The 25,823-nt window shown below is 44.2% G+C and overlaps 2 long non-coding RNA genes across 5 annotated transcripts; both read right to left on the reverse strand.

The window, feature by feature from the left end:
- Window positions 1–1,778: 1,778 nt before the first annotated feature.
- LOC144324687 (uncharacterized) lies at window positions 1,779–3,476 on the reverse strand. The gene is made up of 3 exons (XR_013390118.1): window positions 3,293–3,476; window positions 3,018–3,172; window positions 1,779–2,586 (listed from the first exon to the last, which is right to left on the reverse strand). It is a non-coding gene; the product is annotated as an uncharacterized LOC144324687 (long non-coding RNA).
- Window positions 3,477–6,195: 2,719 nt separating this feature from the next.
- Window positions 6,196–16,491, reverse strand: LOC144281029 (uncharacterized). Of its 4 annotated transcripts, XR_013349481.1 has the most exons (5): window positions 16,010–16,163; window positions 12,188–13,918; window positions 11,696–11,847; window positions 10,247–10,303; window positions 6,196–10,016 (listed from the first exon to the last, which is right to left on the reverse strand). It is a non-coding gene; the product is annotated as an uncharacterized LOC144281029 (long non-coding RNA). The 4 variants fall into 4 exon arrangements; XR_013349483.1 differs by lacking the exons at window positions 6,196–10,016; window positions 10,247–10,303; window positions 11,696–11,847 and having other exon boundaries at window positions 11,957–12,410; window positions 13,049–13,918; XR_013349482.1 differs by lacking the exons at window positions 6,196–10,016; window positions 10,247–10,303; window positions 11,696–11,847 and having other exon boundaries at window positions 11,957–12,518; window positions 13,049–13,918.
- Window positions 16,492–25,823: the final 9,332 nt, after the last annotated feature.

The following is a 25,823-nucleotide window of genomic DNA, read 5'->3' on the forward strand; positions in this document are numbered from 1 at the left end:
GCAACACACACACCCTTAAAATGTCAAAATGGCCTCATTTTGAAGAAGGTAGGATGTAAGATCTCCAACAACAGATGTCTGGCCTCCTGAAAAATCCCCTACATTGGAGAGAAACGAGAAACTGATGCCTGCTCTTGAGGAAACTTTGCATTAATGCCCATTTTAGCTAAAATTCACCTCCCCAAAACTACACTGTTTCCTCTCTGAAACCATGGCGACGCATTCATTCATATGAAAATATGGGAGGCACAGGGGCTAAACTTTGGTGTAACTATAACAACTATGCCGTTTCTCAATCATAATACTTTATGTAGTGCCTTGAAGGTCTTCAAAGCATTTTCATGATCTCGGTTTTCAAAAGAATGTAGTAAGATTACCATAGCACAATATACAGTCCCTAGCTTACAGGGTACACACCGAGTCTGAAATAAATTAGGGCACTTGCCAAAGATCACAGAGCTACTCTGCTACATTGCTCTGATCATATCTGTAAAGACACAGGGTCCTTGAACATGCAGCCTGGCCATTGCTTCCCAACATCCTATGAGCTAGGTTTCTATCCCTACCTCCTTCGAATAAAGAAACAGAAATACCAGTGAATGAAGTTAACTTACAGCCCCAGAACCCTAGAGCTGAAAGGGAGACCTTCCAAATCACCGAGTCTGGTCTCCTCATTTTACAGGTGAGAAGACACCGAAGAGATTAAATGGCATGTCCAAGGTCACCAGGCTATTAAGTGGTGTAGATGGAACCTGAACGCAGGCCTTCAGACCACTGGGCAAATGTTCTTTCCACCACAATCCTATGCTTCTGCCAAGTCAGCAGCAGAAGTCAAACACATGATCTGGACCCTCCGAACCCAGTTGGCCCACTGCTGACATTTACTGAGCACCTACAATGTGCAGCTCAGTGAACTAAACAGCCCTCTGCACTCCCTCCTTCTGCCACCTTTGTCTTCAGAAACTCAAGAGTTGAACTGCAATTTCTGCTTTAATAAAAATCCACCCGTAATCAGAACTGGCTTGCTTTCCAGCATCGCATAAATCCAGTTTCCCAGCTCCTTTTCTCTCACGCCTAAAATAAGAATTATAAAAAGAATACAGGTACTGAGTTGCCTGTGGCACCAGTGTTCCGAGTGCGTAGGCCCTGTAGCAAATTATTCATTGAGTACAAAAGTCTCCATCTAAATTCACTTAGCGATACATTCCCATGCTTTATCTACCTCCTGCCTTGCAAAAAGACAATATTGCATTTAATTTGCTTAGTAGTGGTGAAGCTGGTATTTTGTTTAGCTCTAAGGGACTTCATGAAGTAGCTGTTGGCTAATGTGCACTTTTGTCTGCTAGCATGTTTATGCCTCACGATGACTTTATGACATAGGCACTATTGTCCCATTTGTCAGACTAAGAAAGAGAGGCCTTGAGAGGTTAAGTAACTGGGCCATGGCCCAAAGTTCTCGAATTGACTGAACCAGAATTTGACCCTGGGCCTTGTTGCTTCTAAAGCCTATGTTTTCCCTACAATATTACACTTAACCTGGTCCTTGTGGATTTATTTGTTTAAACAGATAAACTACTGACCGAATAGAAAATGTTAGTTCCAGGGGCACCTGGGTGGCTCAGTCGGTTAAGTGCCCAACTCTTGATTTGGCTCAGGTCATGATCTTGGGGCTGGGAGATTGAGCCCCCCACCCCCACCCCCAAACATCAGGCTCCGTGCTTAGTAGGGAGCCTGCTTCTCTCCCTCTCCCTCTCCCTCTGCCCCTCTCCCTGCTCTCTCTCTCTCTCTCTCAAATAAATAAATCAATCTCTTTTAAAAAATGTTAGTCCCAATAGCAAAGACCAGGACTACTGGAGTCCATCCAGTGGGGTAGGACTGGCAGTATAAATACATTTCCCACCCTGGGAATCTGGGAGTTTCTTAAAGATATCAGTCAAAGGCTTGGGGTTTTTAAAAAAAACTGAGTAGAAGAAGGGGAGTTTCTAGCCAATTTTTTTCAGTGAAACTCGTTTGAGTACATAAGAAATCTGAAAGGCAAGAATGTGTGTGGGTTGATGTGAGGATGAAATGAGATAGTGTTATGAAAACAGTTGGTAAGCTGGAAAGCACTGAGCAGACGCAGGGCTTGTTTTTAAGGTGTTTGGGGGAAAAGATGGGGTTCAGCAGAGTCGATTGCATCTGCTTTGGTTTTTCACTCATTTCAACCACGGACCGCCCCATTTTCCCCTGGAGTCCTTTGACTGAAGTTTCCAGCGCGCTGCAGGGTGGGGGCAGACATGAGAGGAAAGTAGTGAAGCTCTGCCCAGTGGGCACTGCTGTGGTGCCAGTGTCCCCACATCACCCCCTCATACCCCGCGAGTTCCACCAGTCTTTGATGCCTCACAGCAAGTGTCCAGCTGGGTTCTGGACACACAATGAATGCCCGAGGCCTGAGTGTGGGCATGCTTATGCTTTCCCACGTCAGCTGTCAGGAAGCTAGTCTTCATACAAAACCACCCGAACCCACCGGACAAAATCCTCTAGCCTTCGACTGACTTTGCTGTAAGTTCTCAGGCACGTTGCATGGCTTCTCCGTGTCCCAGACTCCTAAAGCGATAAAGCAGGCAACAGGCATCTTTTCAGCTCTTGGAAGGCTAATAAGGCTAAGAGAAATTGCTTCTATAAATGCTTAAGGGAAGTGCTTTGCATCCTATCATCCGGGCTCTGAGACCCGACGTAAACGCCTGTGGGTACTCTTGCCATGTGCCATCTTAGGAGGAACCTCCTTCCTTCCCACCCAGAACCCACTCACCCCCTAAAAGAAGCCAGATATCTGGCAGCCCACAAACTCTTGCCTTCCCAAATATCAAAGAGATTCAGCTCTGGCCTTTTCTTTATTTCTATCAAGGGGCCTTTGAACCAAAGGGATTTTTGCAGAAAGAAAACTCTATGGAATCTTTAGGGTCCAGGCTCTTGAAAGAAAACACCAAAACTGGAACCAGTTCAAGGCCCTCATGTCCAATTAAGGAAATACTCACATTCCTATCCTAGCTCCGGCTCCAGCATGCTTTCTCTCTTTCCACATCTACACAGGAATGCACTTTAACAGCCAGAAGAGAGGTTCCTATCACCAGGACCCATATCATATAGCACGGGGCTCCTCGGGGTGGGCTCCAGCAGGCTGATATCTTCCCTGAATTAGACAAAGAACACGCACCACGGAACAATCCAAATTCCCTTCATACCTCTGTCTCCTCCTCCCCCCAACCCCGTGTTTCACCCACAGCTCCAGACCAGAGAAACCCTGTCATACCTGTGGGTTATGAAAAAAAGAGGAAAACACAATAATTTCTTGTGAAGAAAGGCACTTTCAGTTTTCTTTTCAAGTATACAGGATGTCGCCCTGCTTCCTCCAGGGGCAGCTGCGTCCCTCCTGGCTTCATACCCACCCCTCCTCCTTGGAGGAGTGAGCAGTGAATTATGCACCAGGGAGCAGCTCCTTCAGACCGCCTCTGCCAAGTGTAACCCGAGCTCACACCAGCTTGCTGGAGTCCCAGGTGTGCTTCACACCCACACAGTGCCCAGCCTTGGGATCCGATAGCTAGGTCCATATTACACTTTCTTGCCCTTTCAACAACAATTTGACCAGGTCTTAGGCATCTTCTATGGGCCAGATGGGGGTGGCTCCAAGGAATTGCTTTAGGGGAACTGTATCCATCACACCCCCCAAAGCCATTCCAAATAAACACGCTCCTGGGGGTAACAGTGTGTCTACCAGGCCAACACAGCTTTAGGATAAATTCCCTAAGTTGCTTTCATGATCCCTCACACAATCTGCGTAAAAAAGGCACACACACCATGCATACAAGTTTTGCGGAGTTTGCATATAAGACCCCTTGTCTCTGCCTTTCCTACAGATTTGATGCACTGAGTTCCTTGTATAAAGAAATCAGGGGCTGCCTCTGGTGCTTGGCAAGGGGTCCATCATTGAGGAGACTGGGAGAACTCCAGACACCAGCCCCTTCCAAGACAGTGTGATAACCACTGCAGTAGAGACATGTGACCATGAGGGTAGGGGGGTGGTGCATGGGATCACTCTTGTTCAGAATATACTCTCTGTGAGGGTAAGGACTGAGTATGTTTTGCTTACTGCTGGACTTCATCGCCTGGAAGAGTGCCTTGCACATAGTAGACACTCAAGAAACCTTTGTTGAATGAATGAATGAATGAATGAGCAAATGAATGGCATCAGGGAAAGCTAAAGAGAAAGGGTGCCATTGAGCTGGCCTCAAAGTTTGAGTAGAAGCCAGAGAATGGTAATCCTACAAGAACAGCGAGAGCAAAGGCTTAGGGGTGAGAAAATGCAAGGAGCATGCTGGGAACTAGGGGTGAGCAGAGGAATCCCGATCTTGGTCGTGGGCACCGGCACCTCCCGCAACTCCAAGTTTGCATGCTGGGTGGGATACCTATTTGTTAGAAAAGGCCCCTGTACTCTGCAGAATGGACTGTGCACAGAATTCCTCGCAGGAGAAAAAAAAATCCCGTCACCTCCATCAGCCAAACCCATGCAGTTTCCCTCACTGCTCCATCGTTGGAGTGAATATCAGCATTTCTTTTCCAGTGAGGCAGCGCCCAAGCAGAAGTGTTAAGTAGGTCAAATTGAGTTTATGTGAACTGTGTCTTCTGAGACTTGCCCTTTCCACTCCCTCTCATTTCACACCTCTCTCTGACCTGTGCACCCATCTCAAGAAACCCGTGCTCCCTTCATAACAGCCTTGCAAAGCTGCGAAACCACGCTTTTCTTTTCTGTGGGAGAGTCCATCCTTCAGCACCCTAATCCCAGGCAGCTGCTAGGCAAGCACACTTGATCTGCCAAATAGGTTCACACACACGGTGAGAGAGGCACGCTCACTCATGATACATCCACGGCTTCTGCCGAACAATGGCATTTCAGGCAGGGTAAGTGGGTGAGAGGAAAGAGCTCTGTGATCACAGAGGCCGATGAGGTTGATTACAAGAGTCTGGGGGGGAAACCATGCCATGGCAAGACGGAGCAGCAAGTGAACCCCTCAGAAGGGCTGGGGTGGGTGCAACCCATGGACTTCCCTTCTGGAGGGATCAGATTGGAATGCTTGCCCCCAGCTGTAATCTGGCAACAGCCCTCCTGTGGATTAAATCTGCTGGTCAATGGGAGGCTGGGGGAGGTTCTTAGCAGACCCTTTTTGCTAAGGGGCAGAACTTCAGACCAAAGGCGACTCCTCTAGGTGGGCCCCAGGCACCCAGGGCCCCTGCCCAAGCCCAGGCCAGGCTGAGCAGCCCAGGTGTGGACCAGGGGAGAAAACCTGCACCAGCCTGAGTGAAGCCGATGACATGCTTAATGAGGCTCTCCGGGTAGCAGAGGCTCCCACACGAGGCTTCGAGGTCTAGTGAGCAAATGGAGTGGTACAATGTGGCTTCAGGTGGGAGCATCGCAGCTACTGGGGACAGGGGGACGGCTGGGCACTTCTGAAGCCTACACTACTGCAGAACCTTGCCTTGCACTCTCTGCCTACCCCAAGAGTAGGCCCCTGTCTCTCTCCTACCTGTTCATCCAGGCCTCCTCTTAGGAACCAAAAACCAGAAAGATGGAAGGAGATTCTCCTGAGGCTGCTTTCTAGCTTTACGCTTTACCGTCCTGGTGTTACTATTGAAAAAAGCTAGCATCATCTGCACTGGAGTCTTTGTGGAAGGGGAGGAGGGTGTGGGTGTTCCTTGCTCCTAGCCACCTGCTCTTTTGAATTTCAGAGTGGTTGGAGAGTGAACCAATGAGAGCTTTGACTCACTTTGTTTCCAGTTCTACCCCAGGGAGTGTCCCCTTCTTTTTAAATTGAGAATTTAGTAAGCATTGTGGAAGATTATGTCCTGCAGATGAAGGCAATAAGGATAACCCTGGGGAATATTCTTTAAAAAGAAGGACACACACACAAAAAAAGGACACATAAAGACTAATGAATTATACTCCAGATTATGATATTGTCTGATTCCTTTTTAAAAATATTTTTTAAAGATTTTTAATTTATTTATTCATGAAAGACAGGGGTGGGGGGCAGAGAAACAGGCAGAGGGAGAAGCAGGCTCCACGCAGGGAGCCCGATGTGGGACTCGATCTCAGGTGTCCAGGATCAGGCCCTAGGCTGGAAGCGGCGCTAAACTGCTGAGCCACCCAGGCTGCCCTTGTCTGACATTCTTTTTTTTTTTTTTAATCTTTTATTTATTTATTTATTTTTTATTTTTATTTATTTATGATAGTCACAGAGAGAGAGAGAGAGAGAGAGAGGCAGAGACACAGGCAGAGGGAGAAGCAGGCTCCATGCATCGGGAGCCCGGCGTGGGATTCGATCCCGGGTCTCCAGGATCGCGCCCTGGGCCAAAGGCAGGCGCCAAACCGCTGCGCCACCCAGGGATCCCTTGTCTGATATTCTTAACTAGAAAATGAACAGGTCTCTTCAATTGGCCTCACACTACTCATCTGTATAATGGGCCTCATGATCCCTGTCCTCAGCTCACTGCACAGTAAGGATGCAAGAGTGGCAAGCACTCCGCTTCCTTGGCAGAAAAGTGCAGTATCAAATTATCCTCCATTGGATCTGCTTGAAAATGAATAGTCAAAGGAAGGGAAAGTGAAACTCACATTAATTACTTCATTTTGTTGCTTGTTAACAGGAAAACATAGCAAGGGCAGCAACCCTCTCTTGGTTTCTGAGAAAGAAAGGCCAAGCCAGTTCTCTTAGAAGAGAAGGATGCTGAATCTAACAGGTGCTATCCCATCTCTCCCTCTTTCCAGCACATTCTTGGAATATCTGCACTGGCTTTTGCACTTGCCGACACCCTAGCTAGAAGCATACAGGTGTGTGAGCCACTGCTTTCCCGTGGCAGTCCAGGTTGGTTATACCAGCTACCAGCTTCGCCGGCAGGTATACTGTCTCCCACATGCACGGCCTGCCCGTCTAAACGAGGGGATGTAGCTATTTGTGTCACAGAGTATTTCTCAATACCCTGGTATCAAGTGCTAGCAAGTCACCCAGCTCTTTGGTTGTTCTTGAGATTCTACATGTCCACACAAGCACATGCACTTACGTGCCAGCGACATCTCAGCAGCTGAACAAGTGCTCTGTCTTCTAGGTCTAAGGGAAGGAAATAACACTGACCCGAATCCAAATAGCAACAAAAACTTCTCCAATTCACATTGTTTTATCACCTTTGTGTTTTTCTTATAAACAGCAACGAACACCTCCCAGTGACTTCGGGGGAAACAGGTGTGAGGGACCCGTGTGATTCCAACATTTCCAGCATTCTCTTCCTCCTACAGAGCAATGACGGGGAGCAGAGTCGAGCATCACAGTGATAGGAGGTTGCTCGAGGAGAGTCAACTGACAGAAAGGAGGGGTGAACTGGGGAGGGAGGTCTGCAGGGGGCTGCTGTGATGGTCCAAGGAGGGGGTGGCACTCAGGGGAGGTGCAGGTGATGGCGGGAGGCAGTGCCGAGGTGGAGACTTCAGAAATCAGGACTTGTTTAGATGTAGGAGCAGGAGAGAAAGGGAACTGGACAAGGCTTGGATTTCTTGAGCTTGAGGAACTGCAAACCACCTGCAGGAAAACCTAATTGCAGAAGGGGCTGGTCTGGGAAGCAGGCGGTCCTGCTTTTTAGGTGGGTGGGGCTCCCACGAGATGACTGTCCTGAGCTGTAGCTATGGCTGCATGTGCTGTCCTGGTGTCCACACGCCAGTCGTTTCTCTCACTCTCAGGTCCGTGGTGGCCACGGCTTCTGTTCTGAAGGTTGGTGCCTGGCCTTTCTGGGTGCCGTGGGTGCTTCGATGCTGTTGCAGATGGTTCTTCAGAGGCAGGTGGAGAAACAGGGTTTGGGACCAACACCAAGGAAAGGCAGGGGATGAAGTAGGAGTAGGCCCAGAAGGAAGGCTAATGGAGATGCAGGCTCCCCAAGTCTCGGCCAATTCTACAGGGAACTTTGGAGCAAATATTACCTGTCAGAGTGGCCTGTGTTGGGACAAGATTCCAGGGTCTGCCTTCCTTTGCCTTGCTCAGGTCACAGCGTGGGTTGTCCCGGAGAAGGATGTGGTCTCGGGAGAGGTGGCTCTCTTTGGCTGGAGCTGACAGCTGGAGGCCATCTGTTGACCCCACTCACCACAGCTGGGCAGCAGGTCTTCCTCTGACAGGGGATCTGGGTGGCACATTTCTAGTTTTGCCACAGACCCCAAAGCTTGCAACTCCACTTTGTGGCCTCTCTTCACTTTACCGTGCACTGCAGAGGGCTATAGCTTGGCGAATCCTCAGGGAGGGGACAGACTGAATGCTAGCCCATGCCCTCCATTTTGCAGGCAACAGAACAAAGGCCCCAAGAGAGGAGTTGCCTTTCCTCAGCTCCAACAGTCAGGGAAGGGTGAACTCGGGACCAGCACTTGACCAGGCCCTCTGGCTCCTTGGCCTGTGCTTGTCCCATGAAAGGAGCCTGCTCCGTGCCCAACGGCTCATGGCAGGAAGACCACTGTGGACAGGCTGCATGTTGTGCCCTCCCCAACTTGCCCATCAGTGTCTGCAGGTTTGCTGGGGGCACGAGGGGCTCACTCCCCACAGCACCGAGTGAAGGTGACCCCAGACCCAGGGAAAAGACTGCACTGAGATTTCCAGAGAAGCAGGGCCTAGAGGTCCTTAGAAATCAGCCTAAAGCAATTCCTAGCCTCTGCTTTCTATCCTGGGATTAAGCTAGCTAAGCAGGGGTCATTCTGGAGTCTTCTTCCATAACTGCTCTTTGTGAACAAGGCACCATCAGGGCCATCAGCTTGCAGTGGGGTGTTACAGGAGATGTCCCCAGGAAACAGCCCGTGGAGTTTCCCATAGAGTAGTGTTGCCGATGCTCTTCATGACGTTCCGCTGTGTCTTCTGATTCGCCCCCATGGGGAGCCTCAGCACCAAGAATGGAATGGATGCACATCTCTGAAGCTACTGCTTCTTATTTGTACACGGTGGGTGCAGTGAATGCTGGGTGTGCTTTCCTCTACACCGTCACGCTTTGGGTTAGGGAGTCAGAACTTGATTCGAAGATACCTTAGCCCAAGTATATGAGACCTTATGGTATATGAGAAAGTATTAACCCCAATTAGGCTTTATCCTCTTTTCCCTTCATTTCCCTTTCCTCCATATTCTCTCATTTTTAAGAACTTTGTTCTATTTTACGTGGTGTCTGTAAGTCCTCTCAAATGCTTCCTAGAATGATGTTATATGTAAACAACAATATTAATATGACTTCTTTGGAGGCCTCCATTGTGTCTAGGGACTTGCTCCTCTGAGTGTTTTCTTCTGTGTAACAACTTCCCAGGGTGGAGTTGTGATGGATCTCCAGGAGGGCCTGAGAGATCCATCGGGCCCTTTTTTCTTCTGGTCCCTTTTTTTCTTCCCTTCCCCAGCCTGCAGTGCAGATCAGGTAAGGCTCAAATGCTAATAGTGTCCTGGGGGAGCCCAACTAGTTGAGTGGCCATGCAAAATCGGGTCTTCCGAGAGTCTGCAGGGGAGTCTCTCATTGCTCCTGCTTGGCCCTGTGTGTTGGTGCCTGGCCAGGACCAACCAGTAGAGCTGCCTTGCTCCTTAAGATCCGGACATGATGCAAGTTCATTGCTGGAGGCAGACTGGGTTTTGCAAGGGCACATCACAGTTCTTCGAGGTATTTAAATATCTCCAGGTCGGTCAGTCCAGGTTATAATTGCCTTCACTTTGGTGTTTCCACAGGCTGGGGCATTTTTTTCTTCTTGCAACCCTGAATGGCCCTGAAAGACATTCTTTCCAAACTGATGCATCAAAGCATCTGCTCCAGGTATTAAGACTTTCAAAGGGCATGTCCTTTGGGTGAACACATCAGCACCAGAGGGATTTAACACAAGGCTTGTCCACCTTTCTGAAGAGCTGTCTCTACTGAGGCTAGGACTTACTGGACTGGATATTGATTGCAGGATTCCGAAATTCCTGTGCTTGGCCCTGTGCTTGGCCCTGTACAAAAGGAATTGCTCATTCCCGGGCATCAAGAGGGCAAAGTGCCACAAGCAGAATCACCCCGCCCGACTACAGACTGTTTATTATCCTTTGTCTTTGGGTTATTTCAGACCACTGGGAAGGTGGGGGGGAGGGTAGTGGAAATGACAAGTTTATGGTATGAATTAACCTCTCTTAAGCCTCTATTTCCTTGCCTGTCAAGGAGGGGTGGCAATAAAAGTACCCACCTTGCAGAGCTGGTGTGAAGGGTAAGAGCCAGATGATAAAAACACCTGTGACAGAACCTGTCAAGGCAGAGTCAAGACAGAACTCCTTAAATGGTTACTATTTCGACCACGTAAAAGGCACACAGTCATGTGGACGTTGAGACTTTGTTAACTCAGTGTGGTCTGTGGACCAGCAGCACCAACAGCAAGGCCCCGGCAGCTGGTTAGAAATGCAATCTCTCAGCCCTGCCCTAACCTGCCCAGTCAGAAGTTGCATTTTCACAAGCTCCCCAGGTGACTTTGTGCACATTACAGTTTGAGAATCATCAAATTAAGGGACCTTGATTTTACCTCTGAATCTGGTGGATTTGATGGCATTTCTCCTGGCAACCGACAGAGTAATGAGTCTGTCAATCAAATCTGGGCAATATTTACCTAACACGGCTGCCCCTGGGCCAGTCTGGCTCTGCTGGTGGTGGCGCTGGCCAGCCTGCCGCTTGCCCCGCTCACCTGCCTCCTGCGGTCACCTGTGCGGTGGCCAAGGCTCCGGGGAGATGAGGGCTCCTTGTTTACTGGGCAAGCACAGATAAGGTTTCTCACAGCCCCACCTGAGTGCTAGTGCCAAGGTAAACTTGCTCTCCAGAATTGCTCCCTGACTGGAAAATGTGTCAGTCTATTTACTTCTCACTCCCACTGGAAAAAAGGTTGGGGGGGGGGCAGGGAGTGGTTGGCCATGATATCATTCTTTCCACGGAACTTCTCAAAGGCATTGCATTTCACGGTGACTTCCAGGCACCGTGTGCGTTTTGCTGCACAGTGTGGAACAGAACTGGCCAGGAAGTTTCTCTTCCTTCTCCAAAGCTCTCTGCCCCCTTGCCCCCCACACCTCTCTCTGGGGTTTTGACTTACCCTTGGGTTTTGCAGGCAGCCCTGGAAAGGAACCTAGAAGCCAAGAGGTGGGTGAGAGAGTTTTCCTGGCCTTTCTTGCAGAGGTGACCTGCACCTGGGGACACAGTTGCTGGCTGGTGTGGATGGAGGGCAGGTGCTTGCTTAAAGGGGCAGGAAAAGAACTCCCTGGGAGCAAAGGCTGCTGCTCTCAGACACATCAGAGAATTGGGAATGAAGAGCGAAACAATTTTTCTACAAGCCACACAAACGGTCAGCAACGGTTGGCGGCCACTGCATTCATCACAATTCTTTTTTTTCATCACAATTCTTACTTACACTTCTCTAGATAAGAGCTGAGATTTTCTAATTGGGTCTCTGGTTCCCACAAGCCACTGAGAGATGCTGTAGGCTAGCACACAGCGCTGGAGGCCATCTGGACTCAGGCAAGGGGAAGGGAACCCATCATTCATTCCCCTTATCAAGGTCTCCTGAAGATCAACATTGCTTCCATCCCAGGTCAGAGGTACTTATTAAGAAAATACAAGTGGGGCAACTGAGTGGCTCAGTTGGTTAAGTGTCTACCTTTGGTTCAGGTCATGATCCAGGGTGCTGGGATGGAGCCCCACATCAGGCTCCCTGCTCTGTGGGGAGTTGGCTTCTCCCTCTGCCTCTGCCACCTCCTCCTGCTCATGCTCCATTTCTCAGTCTCTCTCTCTCAAATAAATAAGTAAAATCTTAAAAAAGAAAAAGGAACTAAGAACTAATAAAATAAGAGCAGGGCCTTGCACAGACCAGTAAAGATAATGTGCTATGGACTGAGAAATATGATTCATCCGGTCCAGATTCAGGACTTGAAAAATTTTATTTGTAATTGTTTCAGATTTCACAAATATGACATAATTTTACAGATTTTATTTGTAATTTTTCAATATGTAGATAAAGTCAGAGACTAACAATACAGGAAACCCCCGTAGACCAACTTCCTGGCTGTATCAGTCAGGAAAAGACTTGGTTGTGCTGTGCTAACAAACATCCCAAATCTCAGTGGCTGAGAGCAACAAAGGTTCGTCTTACCAATCCACCCATCCTCCATGGGCTGCTTGGAGACATGGTGTCTGCTCGGGGACCAAGGAAGTGAGAAGATTTGACTCTGTGCTGCCATGTTGGACAAAATTTTTGTGCACTGGTTCATGAGGCCAGAAATAGAAGTCACTTCCACTCCAGTTCATTGGCCAAAGTCAGTCTCAAGGCCACCCCTAACTTCAGAGTGGATGGGAAATGCAGTCCTACCATGGGCCTGGAAGGCAGAGAGCCAGATATACTCGGTTGGTGGGCAGCGCTAATGATGGCCACATCAGCTTTAGCAAATATTAGCATATTGCCTTATTTGCTTCAGGTCTGTCTACTTCAAAGAAAGTAAATATTAGAGATACAATGGAGTTCCCCTCTGTACTCCTCTCCAGCCCGTCTCCTCCCTCATTTCCCAGAGCTAAACATTGTTTTGAATTCAGTGTTGGTCATCCTCATGTGTGTTTTTATATTTTTTACTATTTTTATTGCATTTTTAAATGTTTCCATAAACATTAAAAAGTAGTACTTATTATGCCCTGAAAGCTATGAAGCTACATATGTGTGTGTATGTATATATATATATATATATATATCCTTATTTTCTGCAATATTCATTTCTCCCTTGGCATTACAATTGTGAGATTTTTATCTATGTTGACACATGCTGTCCTGCACTCCACTAAATAACTATAATAAGATTTAGTTATCCATTTTCTTGTTGATGGACATTTAGGTTGTTTCCAAGCAATAGCAAACATCTTAATACACGTCTAGATGCCTAGGAGAAGAACTTCTGGACATGACCACCTAACAACTTTACTAGTTATTGCCATATTGCTCTCCAAAGTACTTGTACCAACTTACAATCCCACTAGCAGGGAGTGAGTTTCCATGATTTAACAGCTCTGCCAACACTTGGCACTGGCTGACATAAATTTTTGGTGATCTTGTAGGTGTGAATAATATTTTATTGTTTTGATTTGTATTTCTTTGATTAATAGGGGAAGCAAGCATCTTTTTGTATTTCTATTGACCTTCTGGGATTCCTCTTCTACAAATTGGTAGTTTATATTCTTTGCTGATTTCTTCCCAAGTGCTATTTATCTCTTTCTAATTCTTTTGAGAGATTTCCTTACATGTTACACTCATTGCAAGTGCCTTCTCTCAGGCTATGGCTTGTTTTTCACTTTGTTATAATGGCCTTTTGTTCTGAAGAAATTAATTTCAATAAAGTCAAAATTATTGATTTTTTATGTTCTCTCTTTTGTTCATTTGCTTTCTTGAAGAGAAATTGTTCTTAAGGTCATGAAGAATTTTTCTGTATTTTCACCTTATGCTTAAAAGGTCTGCTTTTTGTCTTTAGTTCTTTAAGCTACATAGGGTTGATCAAAGTAAGAAATCTAATTTCGTATTTTCCATATGGATAAAAGCTGTTCCTAGGACTCATTTATTAAATAGACCACCCTTCCCACATGGATTTGTAACGTCATCTCTGCCTGGTATTGTTTCCAAACATGGGTGGGCCAGTGGCTAGGCTTTCTGTTCGGTTCCAAGGTTTATCCTTTTGCCCAAAGTCTGTTGTCTTCATTACAAAATATTTTGATAATAAATCTTGATATCTGGTAAGGCAAGTTCTTCCACGTTCTACTTTTTCAAAATTGCTTCTCAGTTATTCTTGGCTCTTTGCTCTTCCAAATCCATTTTGAGAAATCAATTTCTTCCAAATCAGATTGTCTAGTTCCAAACAAAACAAAACAAAACAAAACACCCTGTTAGACTTCAAATAAAATTCTATTGATGAATTTGACAACTTTATGATTTTGAGTGTTCCTATTCATATTCTTTTGTATGGCATGTGCTTATAATTTTGTAGCCCTCAATAGACTCTCATTTCCTTCTCTGCTCCCCTCTCCTTCCCTTCTGACCTTGACTCAAACTTTGCTTACATCCTGTTTCTTATTATAGCTTCAGTATCTTTACTTCCAGTACTCACCTATTTCAAAGGTCTCCTAATTCTTCTCTTTTCAGTGTGTAACAGGTAAAATCCAGACACACATTATAATGATAAGGAGGTAAAAGAAGGGGTTCTCATAGTCTCTGGGGAGGAGATATGATGGCATAATTACATATGAAGGAGTGTACAATAATCTTTTCTGAGCTTCAGGAGGTAGCATGGGTAGTAGTTAAAAGGCCAGACTGCTAAGTTTGAATCCTAACTCTATCATTTACTGACTCTAGTCTTGGGCAAATTACTTAGTATCTCTATGCCTCAGTTCTCCCTTCTATAATGTAGGGGTAAAAATATGAATTATCTCATAATATTATTATGAGAAATAAACAAGTTAATGTATTTAAAGTTGGGACAGTGCCTATACTGTGTGTTATCTATTATTGTCCTTACTAAGGATTTCCAAAGCACATTGGGAATACGGCCAGTTTGAATGTTCCAACTAGACAATGTCAGAGTAACTCATTAAGCTTAACAGGGAACAAAGAAGTTGCTGGTTAACATTGTCTCTTTTTAGTAAATAGAAGGGCACCATCCACATAATTGAAGGTTTAATCATTAGTGATCCTCAGTGGTGCTAGTTTACTGTTAACTATGTCATAAATTTCACAGTATCAATGAGTGTAGAGTTGGATGGTGCCCAAGATAATCCAATTCAATTTCCCACCTCATACTTGAAGGCTTTAAAATAAAGCTATACCAGAGTCAGACTTATGAAAGATCAGAAAAGCAAGAATATTGAAAGGACATCAAAACTATTTTAAAAATAAAAAAAGAGGAGATGATAGAAAATCACATGAATTGATAAAGGTTTCAAAGGTTGCTTGAAGTGGCCATTAAGAGAAGCCAAAAGTGAAAGGGTGTTTTCTAGGAGCTGATAGCCTAGGTCTAGGAGAAAGAGTCTTATCCAGAAAAATGTCTGGATACAAATACTCCAATTGAGTATACTCCAATACCCTTGGAGTATTTGTCAAGATTCAAATTACTGCCTATGTGGACTATTTGAGGGTTTGGAAGATGTCCTTCCCCCTCCCTGCCACCAGGCTGCCATGGCCCCTGACATTTCTTACCACTGGTACCATCTTTGGGTTAAGACTCTGGGTGCCCTTTCTCTCTCTCTCTCTCTCAAAAAAAAAAAAAAAAGGCCAGTAGGTGAAAAGGTGCAACATCCCTAGATATCCCCATCTAAGGATACGGATATCCCTATCAACATCCCTAGATAGGGCAATTAAAATCAAAACCACAATGAGTTATCAGCTCACACCTGTTCGAATGTCCATGATCAACAAGACAACCAGCATTGGTGAGGATAAGGAGAAAGATATCTATATCTATATCTATATCTATATCTATATCTATATCTATATCTATATCTATCTATCTATCTATCTATCTCTATATCTATCTATCTATCTATCTATATGTATATATATATATAGAGAGAGAGAGAGAGAGAGGAGTATATATATTGAGGAGTAAACCTATATCAGCTAAGAGATCCTTAGATTGAATTCCTCAGCATAGGCCTAGCAGAGAGCAAGTTCATAAGGTACAGATGTAGTGAAGGAAGTTCTGCTGGGTAGAGGGGAAGGGAAATGCTTACGAGTGTGGGGCCCTCTTTTAGCAGAGGAGACCAGAATGGGAACTCAATGAAACCAAAGGAGAGGAGGGTGGGGAGATGGAGTAGGGAAATACAGTATAAAGTATTTGGCTGAGCATGTGGGAGGGGAGAGTGAAGCATGGGCAGAATCACCAGCCTGGACATGCTGCTCTGGATAGAAGCTGGCTATGGCTCTCAGAAGTTTCTTCCCAATTACCTGGAGAGCCGCAGTCCTGTGGGGTGTCTTGACCACAGACTTCCCTCTGAGGAGGCGGGATTTAAATCAAGGAATCCACATCACCATGGGGGAATCTCCCTTCAGAACTCAGATGCAAGAGCTAGAGATTCTTAGGTGCATTGTGATGTGTCCCTGATGATAGTCGCACCTTGTTATGTGCAGTTCTTCACACTTACAGAGCCCCTAAACATCTCTTTTGCTGCTCTTTATACCCTTACCAGTTGAACAAGGCAATGTCATTATCCACAAGTTATTGAAGAGAAAACTGAGGGTCAAAGAGCAGGACAACTTGTCAGAGGTCGCACAGCTGGACAGGAAAAAGTCAGGCCAGCTTCACTTCTGAATCCCCACTACTGTCAGAATAGAGCTAGAGGCCAAAACTGGCTGAGGATATGGCAGGCATTATCTCAAGAGCATTGCTGGGCTAGGCTGGCTGCCCCAGGTGCTTATTCCCACAGGGAGTGATCTGCCAAAGAGTGGGCTGCCACCCTGATAGAGGTTGTGCTTCTGGGTGTGGGCACACAGTATTGTCATGAATCTTGGTTGCCATCCTGGCCCTAGAGCACCACATGCCCTGGCTCTGTGGCCTTTCTCAGTCCCCCATTCTTTTAGTTCATTCATTCACTCATTCACACAGTGGGCACTGATGCAGTAGGAATACAGACAGAAAATCTTCAAATCATTGCCTTTCAGAGTGTGGTGGAGGGAGGTAGTACCTAAATAGACAAGGGCAACAAAATGTTGAATCTCTTTTCAGAGAGGGTGGGCAGTGAAGTGATTAGGATCACAGATTTTGGAGCCAGAATGGGAAAATAAATTATGGAGATAGGATATATTTGAAGGTATAATGACTGAGAATTTCTTAGAAATAAAGAAAATATAAAACTTCAGATTGAAAGTACATAGTGTTAAACAAGATACATAAAAAGAAACACACCTAGATACATTGTAATGAAATTTAAGAACATTCATGACAGAAAATTCTCATCTATAAAGAAAAAGTAGATCAACTAAAAAGGAAAAAGAATCAGAGCACCTGGATGGTTCACTTAGTTAAACATCTGATACTTGGTTTTGGCTCAGGTTGTGATCTTGGGGTAGTGAGATGAAGCCCCAAGTCAAGCTCTGTGCTTGGGACTCTCTCTACCTCTCCTTCTGCCCCTGCCCTGCCAAAGTGAATAAATAAATCTGGAAAGAGAGAAAGAAGAAAGAAGAAAGGAAAGAAAGAAAGAAAGAAAGAAAGAAAGAAAGAAAGAAAGAAAGAAAGAAAGAAAGAAAGAAGGAAGGAAGGAAGGAAGGAAGGAAGGAAGGAAGGAAGGAAGGAAGGAAGGAAGGAAGAAAGGAAGAAAGAAAGGAAGGAAGAAAGAACCAGAATGACATGAAACTTCAATAACAGAACTGGATACAAGACAATGAAGTAAAATTTTAAAGTGTTGATGGAAAAAGAATTCAAATCTAGAATTTTATATCCAGATAAAATACCATTGGCTCAGTGGTTGAGCATCTGCCTTCAGCCCAGGGCCTGATCCCGGAGTCCTGGGATCGGGTCCCACATTGGGCTCCCTGCATGGAGCCTGCTTCTCCCTCTGTCTCTCTCTGTGTCTCTCATGAATAAATAAATAAAATCTTTAAAAAATAAAAATAAAATGTAAGTAAAATAAAAATAGTATCAGGTATATAAGGCTTTCAGATAGCTTATCCCCAAAGCCCTTTTTTAAACATATTTGGAGCTAATCTTTTAGTGCAGGAAGGAAGCTAGAAAAAAGCTCCAGAATAAACAGAAGAAAGAAGAAAAGAAGAAGAAGAAGAAGAAGAAGAAGAAGAAGAAGAAGAAGAAGAAGGAAGAAGAAGAAGAAGAAGAAGAAGAAGAAGAAGAAGAAGAAGAAGAAAGAGGAGAAGAGGAGTACAGAAAGAGAAGAAAAGGAAGGAAGGAAAGAAGGAAGGAAGGAGAGAAGGGAAAGAAATAAAGAGAGAGAGGGAGGGAGGGAGGAAGGAAGGAAGGAAGAAAGGGAGATAGAAGGAGGGAGGGAAAATGTATAGGTAAGGTAAAAAATCAGAGAAACAGAATATAGCAACAAGACATTAAACTAATTGGTATTTTGAAAAGATTATAAAATATACAAATACAAGACAAAATTGATGAGGGGAAAAAAGAGAAGATGTAAACATGGAATAAACACTGAAAGAAACCACAAACACAACAGGAAGTCTTAGGAGCCAATGAAATTGATGTGATTTTGGCAAAATGTGATTTCCAAAATTAGAACAAGAATAAAGAGCACACTGAGTTATAAGTACTCAACTAAGAATTATGACACAATCAAAGACCTCCCCTCTTCCTGAAAAGCCCTAGGCTCAGATGGTTTTACAGGAAAGTTCCACCAACTTCTAAGGAAGAGATCATCACATGAGATATATCAATTGTTCTAGAAACTAGAGATCAGTTTCTCCTTTGTCGTAAGACTGGTGTAACCTTTATTACAAAGTCAGATAAGGATTGTAAAAAAAAAAAAACCCCAAACTATCAGGCTAGTTCATGTTTGAATATAGATATAAAAATTATAAATAAAATATTAGTTAACTGTATCCCACAATGTATTTAAAGAGTTATGACAGATTAAGGTTTATTCTAGAATATGGGAAACTTTAATGTAAAAGGAAAAATTATTAAGGTAATTTTTACCATTAATGAACTAAAGAAGAAAAATGTTGTGCATTTTATGTATTTAAAGCATTTGATAAACACCTTTGAATTTTAAAAAATCTCACAGAACTAGAGTAAATGTATATTTTCTCAACTTGATGAAGCCTATTTATTGAATATTTGTAACAAATATAATATATGGAGAAAGTTTAACTGCATTCCCTACTAGTACAGGTGCTTGCTATCACTGCTGTGGATCAACACAGGTACTGGAGGCTTAGCCAAAGCAATATAATTAGAACAAAGGAGAGCTACAGAAAGGAAAGAGAACTGAAAACAAATAATCAACAAATTATTAGTGCTAGTAAGAAAGCTCAGCAAGTTTGCTGAATAAAGATAATACTCCTAAGATGAATATCTTTCCTCTACATCAGCAATGGAAAGTATGTTAAAATAGGAAATATATTAAAAGTGTACATTTTTTTCAGAATAGTAAAAACAAAATTTGTTTTTACAAACTATGAAGTCTTTGAGAATCATTCTTACAAAGAAGCATCATACCTTTTAACAGAAATGATTTAAACCTACAGAATGGAAGTAAATGTTTGCAAATCATATATATGATGACTTTATTTTTATTTTTTTAAAAGATTTTATGTATTTATTCATGAGAGACACAGAGGGAGAGGCAGAGACATACATAGAGAGAGAAGCAGTCTGCATGCAGGGAGCTTGATGTGGGACTCGATTCTGGCACTACAGGATCACGCCCTGGACCCAAGGCAGACGCTCAACTGCTGAGCCACCCAGGCATCCCTGATAAGGAGTTTAATGTCCAAAATATATAAAGAACTCATACAACTCGGTAGCAAAAAAAAATTTTTTTTAATTTTTTAAAGAGACATTTTCCTAAAGAAGATATACAAATGGCCTGTAGGGGGGTGCCTGAGTGGCTCAGTTGGTTGAGCGTCTGACTCTTGATTTCTCAGGTCATGATCTCAGAGATCATGAAATCGAGCCCCACATAGGGCTCCATGCTGGGCATGGAGACTGCTTGGGATTCTCCTTCTCCCTCTGCCCCTCCACTCATGTGCACGCTCTCTAAATAAATAAATAAATAAATAAATAAATAAACAAACAAATAAATAAATAAAATAAAAGCCAATAGGTGAAAAGGTGCAACATCCCTAGATATCCCCATCTAGGGATAGGGATATCCCTATCAACATCCCTAGGTAGGGCAATTAAAATCAAAACCACAATGAGTTATCAGCTCACACCTGTTCGAATGTCCATGATCAACAAGACAACAACCATTGGTGAGGATGAGGAGAAACAGGAATGTTCATGCGCTGTTGGTGGGAATGTAAAATGGTGCACCACTATGGAAAACAGTATGGAAGTTCCTTAAAAGATTAAAAATAGAACTACCATATGATCCAGCAATCCTACTTCTGGGTATATTGTCAAAGGAAATGAAAACAAGTTCTCAAAAAGAAATCTACCCTCCCACATTCATTGCAGCATTCATCACAGTAGCCAAAATTGGAAACAACTTAAGTGTCCATCAACAGATGAATGGATAAAGAAGATGTGAAAAAAAAAAAAGAAGAAGATGTGGTATATACACACATACACACTGGAATATTACCCAGCCATGAGAAAGAAGGACATCCTGCCATTTGTGACAACATGGATAGAACTTGAGCACATTATACTAAGGCAAACAAGTCAGAGAGAAGGACAAACACTGTATGATACCACTTATATGTGAAACCTAAAAAAGGTAACTCATGGAAATAGACAAATGGGTGTTTACCAGGGGCTGGAGGGTGGGGGAAACGGAGAAATGTTGGTCCAAGAGTATAAACTTCCAGTTGCAAGATGAGTAAGTCCTGGGGAATCTGCAGCATGGTGATTATAGTTAATAATACTGTATTATATACTTGAAAATTGCTAAGAGGATAAAATTTAAATGTTTTTTACCACAAAAAAAGAGATAGTAATTATGTGATATGAGGGAGTTGTTAGCTAACACTATGGTGGTATCATTTTGCAATATAGAAGTATATCAAATCATCACCCCTGTACACCTTAAACTTACATAATGCTATTATGTCAATTATATCTCAATAAATCTGGGGGGAAAAACTTGAGTGTGCATAGAAATCACCTGGAGGTCTTATTAAAATGCAGATCGAATACACTAGAACTAGATGTGCCTGATACTCTGTTCCCAAGTGATGGCAATGTTGCTGGTCTGGGGACCACATTGTGAGTAGAAATAAGTAGATCTGCACTGTCTAGTAGCGACCACTAGCCATATGAGGATATTTCAATTTTATTTTACATTAATCAAACCTAAAATTGAGCTCCTCTGTCACACAAGCCACATTGCAACTGCTCAATAGCCACATGTCACTAGTGGCTACTGTACTGAACAGCACAAAAATATAGAACATTTCAATTATTATGGAATGTTCCATTGGACTCCACTGCTCTATCATTCAACTATTAGAACATGCAAAACTCGTAGAGAGGATCAAGATCAAAGCAAGAGCAGCAGTGATTTACTGTAAATCTTATAACGAGTTAACTTGGACTTTTAGGTGATGGTTGAGGACTGACCTAACTATCAGAGGAAAGCCCTGAACCTCAGTTAATTCTAAACATCACCATCACTGTGTTGGATCCAGGAGTCAAAAGCATGTACAGCAAATAAGCAAATAATATAAAATGAACTGGGAAACACCTCCAAGGTGAGAATTAAAGTCCAGAGCAAAAAAAATAAAAAAAATAAAAAATAAAGTCCAGAGCAATATAAGACAAATCAGAAGCCAGTAAGAATAAAGCAAATAAAATAGGTACAAGTAGCAAGTTATATATTTCAGGATGGCGGGGGTGGGGGGGGATGAGTAAAGCTTATCAATATAAGATGAGAAACCACTAGGAATATGGCAGAAGAAGGACCAGAGGTTAGTTAGGCTCTATGAGTTGAAAACAACAATGTCAAAAAGAGAAACACTTGTTGAAAGCATCACACAGTAGTAGCCAGAAATGTATCTGGATCTAGATCCCAAATGAATGAATGAATGAATGAACTAATAACTCAACCAAACAAATTGGAGGTGGTGCCAAATAGGGGGCAGAGAAAGGGTCTGAGGGAGTGGGAATACAAATTGGAGATGATGGGAAGATGAAATAGAAGAAATTAAACCAGCCAGAGAGGGTCTTTGCACAGCCTGATAATGGTGATATATTCTATGTTGAGAATGATGACCTTACATTTCTATACCAGAAATTTAAAAAGAGAGAAGGATCAGATGGAGAGGGATGGAAGATCTCTGATGCTGACACATTAGTGCAAGGTAGTGTCTTTCGAGCCCTAAGACTAGGTTCTGAGTTTGTTTTTTAACCACCGCGTGACTGAACAGATCAGTCAGGCTGGTGACATTTCTTCATCTTGAATGAGGTTAAATGAGGTTAAAGGCATGTCTGTCCTACCTGCCTCAGGACTGGTGGCCTGATGAATAAAATTATGAATGTGACCTGAAGTTGCACCCCTGGGCAGAAGTATAAAGGGTTGTTCCTGTGATGACTGCCGGCCAGGGTAGCAGTCACAGGGCTTTGGGCTCTGTGGCTCCCTCTTGCCTTTCAGTTCTAAGCTATTTGGCCTGGAGGGGACTCTGTCCGTGGCCCCTGGGGCAGAGGGAGGTGGGTCACATCACTGACCCTCACGCTTCTCAGCTGAGGTTCAGGGCTTTCGTCTGAGGACATAGGACCCCAGGGGATAGAGAGCCCTTCGGAAGCACACCGCACTGGGATGGAGAGTCCTAACATCAGGGCACTCCCCTCTCCCTCCGTGTATCACCTCAGGGCCAGCCAGCGGCCTCACCCCAACTCCCCAGCACAGGTGTCTGCGTGGCCACCTTGTCACCAGCTCACATGCTAGTGAGAGATGATGTTAGGGGAGCAGCCTGCCAACTCACTTCAACTAACCTAACCTGTGTGCAACTTGCAAGTACACTTTATAGTTTGCAAAGTGCTTTCACCCGATGATTCCAATAGTCCCACGAGGCGGTCGTCAGGATCTTCTTTTCCTCCATGTGGGAGCAGGCCGAGAGAGGAAAGATGACACAGTACACCGATGCCCCAAGTCGGGGATTGTTTATATTCCAGTCCTGTGCATGTTCTGGTGTCCTGTGCTGCCGTGAGCCTTCTGGGTGGAGGCCACAGCTGGGAGGGCTCTTCTCCCCGTGCCCTGAACTTCAGGTGTACGCTGCCTGAAATGGGCCTTCCCAGCGGTCCATGCAGGTACGGTCCTGCTTTTCCTCTGGGTTGTCTCTCAGTGAAAAGATCTTACTGTACTTAGTCCCGGGGCCCACCTGGGTTTTAAAGGATGTACGCATCCAGAATGGCAGGTTTCTGCTGCCTCCTGGTGACTCCTGAGCATTGCCCTGGCAGTTAACCCATTGCCCAATTCCACCAAATCCATGCCTTCTTCTTTGAGATCAGTTTCTTTCTTAAAGACTCTGAGGGATTTTTCAGTTTTTACTATATCTGAACAGAATACAAATCATGATCTCATACTATGAGCCTCAGATGAAAAGTCAGGAAACCTGGACTCAAGCCACTTGTCTTTTGTGGGATATTGGACAAATCTTTGAGCCTCATTTCTCTTATTTGTAAAGTGGGAATGCTGCCTACATCCTGGAAGGATTGTGAGGGTTGAGCGGCAGGATGTGCCCGAGTGTCAAGGAGTGGGGCTCCAGGACAGTACAAGTTATTATTTGCTCATCCTCATTGCTCTGCAGGATTGTCGCCCCTGCACTTGTGAGAGACTCCTGAACTCAATTCAAGTATTTCAAAGATTTGTAGAATTGGAAGGCAGTGAAAGGCAGGCCACAAGGCAGTCTTCAGAGGTTCCCTGTAAGGCTCATTAAAAGTAGCAAACACCTCAAGCATTGCTCAAATACTCCTGTTCCAAATCCTCACCTCGTATCCACTGGAAAAAAGTTTCTAGTACAAAACTCACCTCTCAAGAAGCAGTCCATTTCCTATTTGAGCAGCTCTGCCTGGGAGGAGGTGCTCTCTCCCTGGTGGGTGAGGACGGCACTTGACTACACTTGTAGAGTCCCAGAAGTGAGGTCAAAGGGAAGGCTGGGGGCCTATGCTATTTTTCTGCCCAAATCCATTTACTTTACTCTTTGGTGGTTTAATTTAAGTTGGGGGCTACCTGGCTTTCCCTTTATTAAAATATCTCATTCATGAATTTCCCCTCTGTGAAGTGGCTTTTGGAGTAATAGACTTCTGCCTCACAAAGCAGGAGTTCTTGAGTAGGTCTCTTGGCCATTCACAGCTCAGTGTGGAGTCCATACCTGGGAGGAGCCGTGAGCGGACCAGTTGAGAATATCTGGGAAGAAGAGCACCCAAAGCCAGGGGTTGGAGAAGTATCCAGAAGAGGTGTAAGAGAACAGTGGAGAAGGTGGCAGCAGTCATTGGACAGTTTAGCAGAGGAGATGCTGAAAATCCTCTCATACTCAGCTTTGGCCATGGTGGGAACCATAAGAATCACCCAGTCTGGAAGGCTACACAGTTCCTTGCATTCTTATTTTGAACCTGAGTTTGTAACTTCTGGGAGGAAGGGGAAGGGAAAAGAACGACCATGGAGGACCAGGTCCCCTCATTCCTGTCTCTCCTTTTTTATTTGTTCATTACAGCAATGTCTCCCTGTTTCACTACTTGTGGGGTCTTTAGATAAAATTAATTCTGCATGTTTTATCTCCCCTGCTAGATAGTGGGTGCTTTCAGAGTAGGACCTGGGACTGATTTACTCATGTCTCTGGAGCCTCTCAGAGTACCAGGCATACAGCAGGTGCACAAAAAATGTCTGTTGAATTTAAATGGCCAGCAAGGCATCTAAGTCATTTAAGGTTGGAAACTTGACATCAGAAAAAAAAAAAAGAAAGAAACTTGACATCATTTAGTTTAGTACTTCTCAAACCTGGATGTGCATTAGAATTATCTTGGGAGCTTTAAAAAAAATATTAGTGCCCTGGTCCCTACTTGGACCAATTAAATCAGAACCTTGATAGCAAGATTTTCATAGTTTAAATGCCCAGAAAGAGCTCATTACCTGAAGGCCGGATGCAGTGAATTCTTTTATAAAACTGAGATCACTTTCTAATGCATGAAAATTATCCATTGTATTATGTTTGAGTTATCTTGCAATGCATTTTCTTAAAGTGGAGCCCATATACACAAAATATATAGAAATTGAAATTTTTAAAAAGGAAGTAGGAAATAAAAGGAAAAAGGTAATTTTCACTGGGTATTCAGAGACTTGCCCATTCATGGAATGGCAAAAGACTCAGTATAATATAATGCTTGAGCTGTCTTTTTTTCTTTTTTAAAGGAGACAAATAAGGCTAGGGATGGAATGGAGTCAGAGAAAGAAAACACCCACCTTCCAGTAAGAGTCATTGCGTGACCTGTTGGGGTAGACTCTCGTCCATAGACACTTTCTTTGGAAATATGTACATATCTGAAGGTCTTTATGTTGGAGTAGAAGTGATGCAAATCTAAGTGTGAGTCTTAGTTATATTGAAGTATCTGCTCAGAGAAGCTTGCATGAGCGCCTTGCCTATACAGACCCAGCTGCATGAAGATGGAAGAGGCTTTGCTGATCACAGCACTTCAGGACTAGACCAGGGTAGGGACAGGAAGCACTTGACACCTGTTCCTCTAAGCATGGTCCTGAATCAGCAGCATGGACCTCCTCTGCTCATCACTAGAACTCCTGATCTGCATCTGCCTCATAACAATTCCTGGGTGACTGACAACATGTGAAAGGTTAAGAAACATTGCCTTGAAGGATGCCCCTTCTGAGGACTGCCCCTGGCCTCTCATGGAGAGGCTTCATCTCTCCTTATTCGCCCCAGTAGCCAGTACGTAACTCTTCCAATATTTGAACAACCTTTCTGAGCCCTCCTGGTTTTTTCCTGTCTATAGGAAAAAGAAAAAAGAAAGGAAATAGCTGTCATTACTGATCTGAGGCCCAGAGGGAGAGAGGAAGAGATCAGAAGTCAACATCTGTGATTCTGCAAATAGAAAATGAGATGTTTCCCAGGCGGGCTGGGAAGGGATCTC

The sequence above is a fragment of the Canis aureus genome, chromosome 12 (assembly GCF_053574225.1).
Source record: "Canis aureus isolate CA01 chromosome 12, VMU_Caureus_v.1.0, whole genome shotgun sequence".
NCBI lineage: Eukaryota > Metazoa > Chordata > Mammalia > Carnivora > Canidae > Canis > Canis aureus.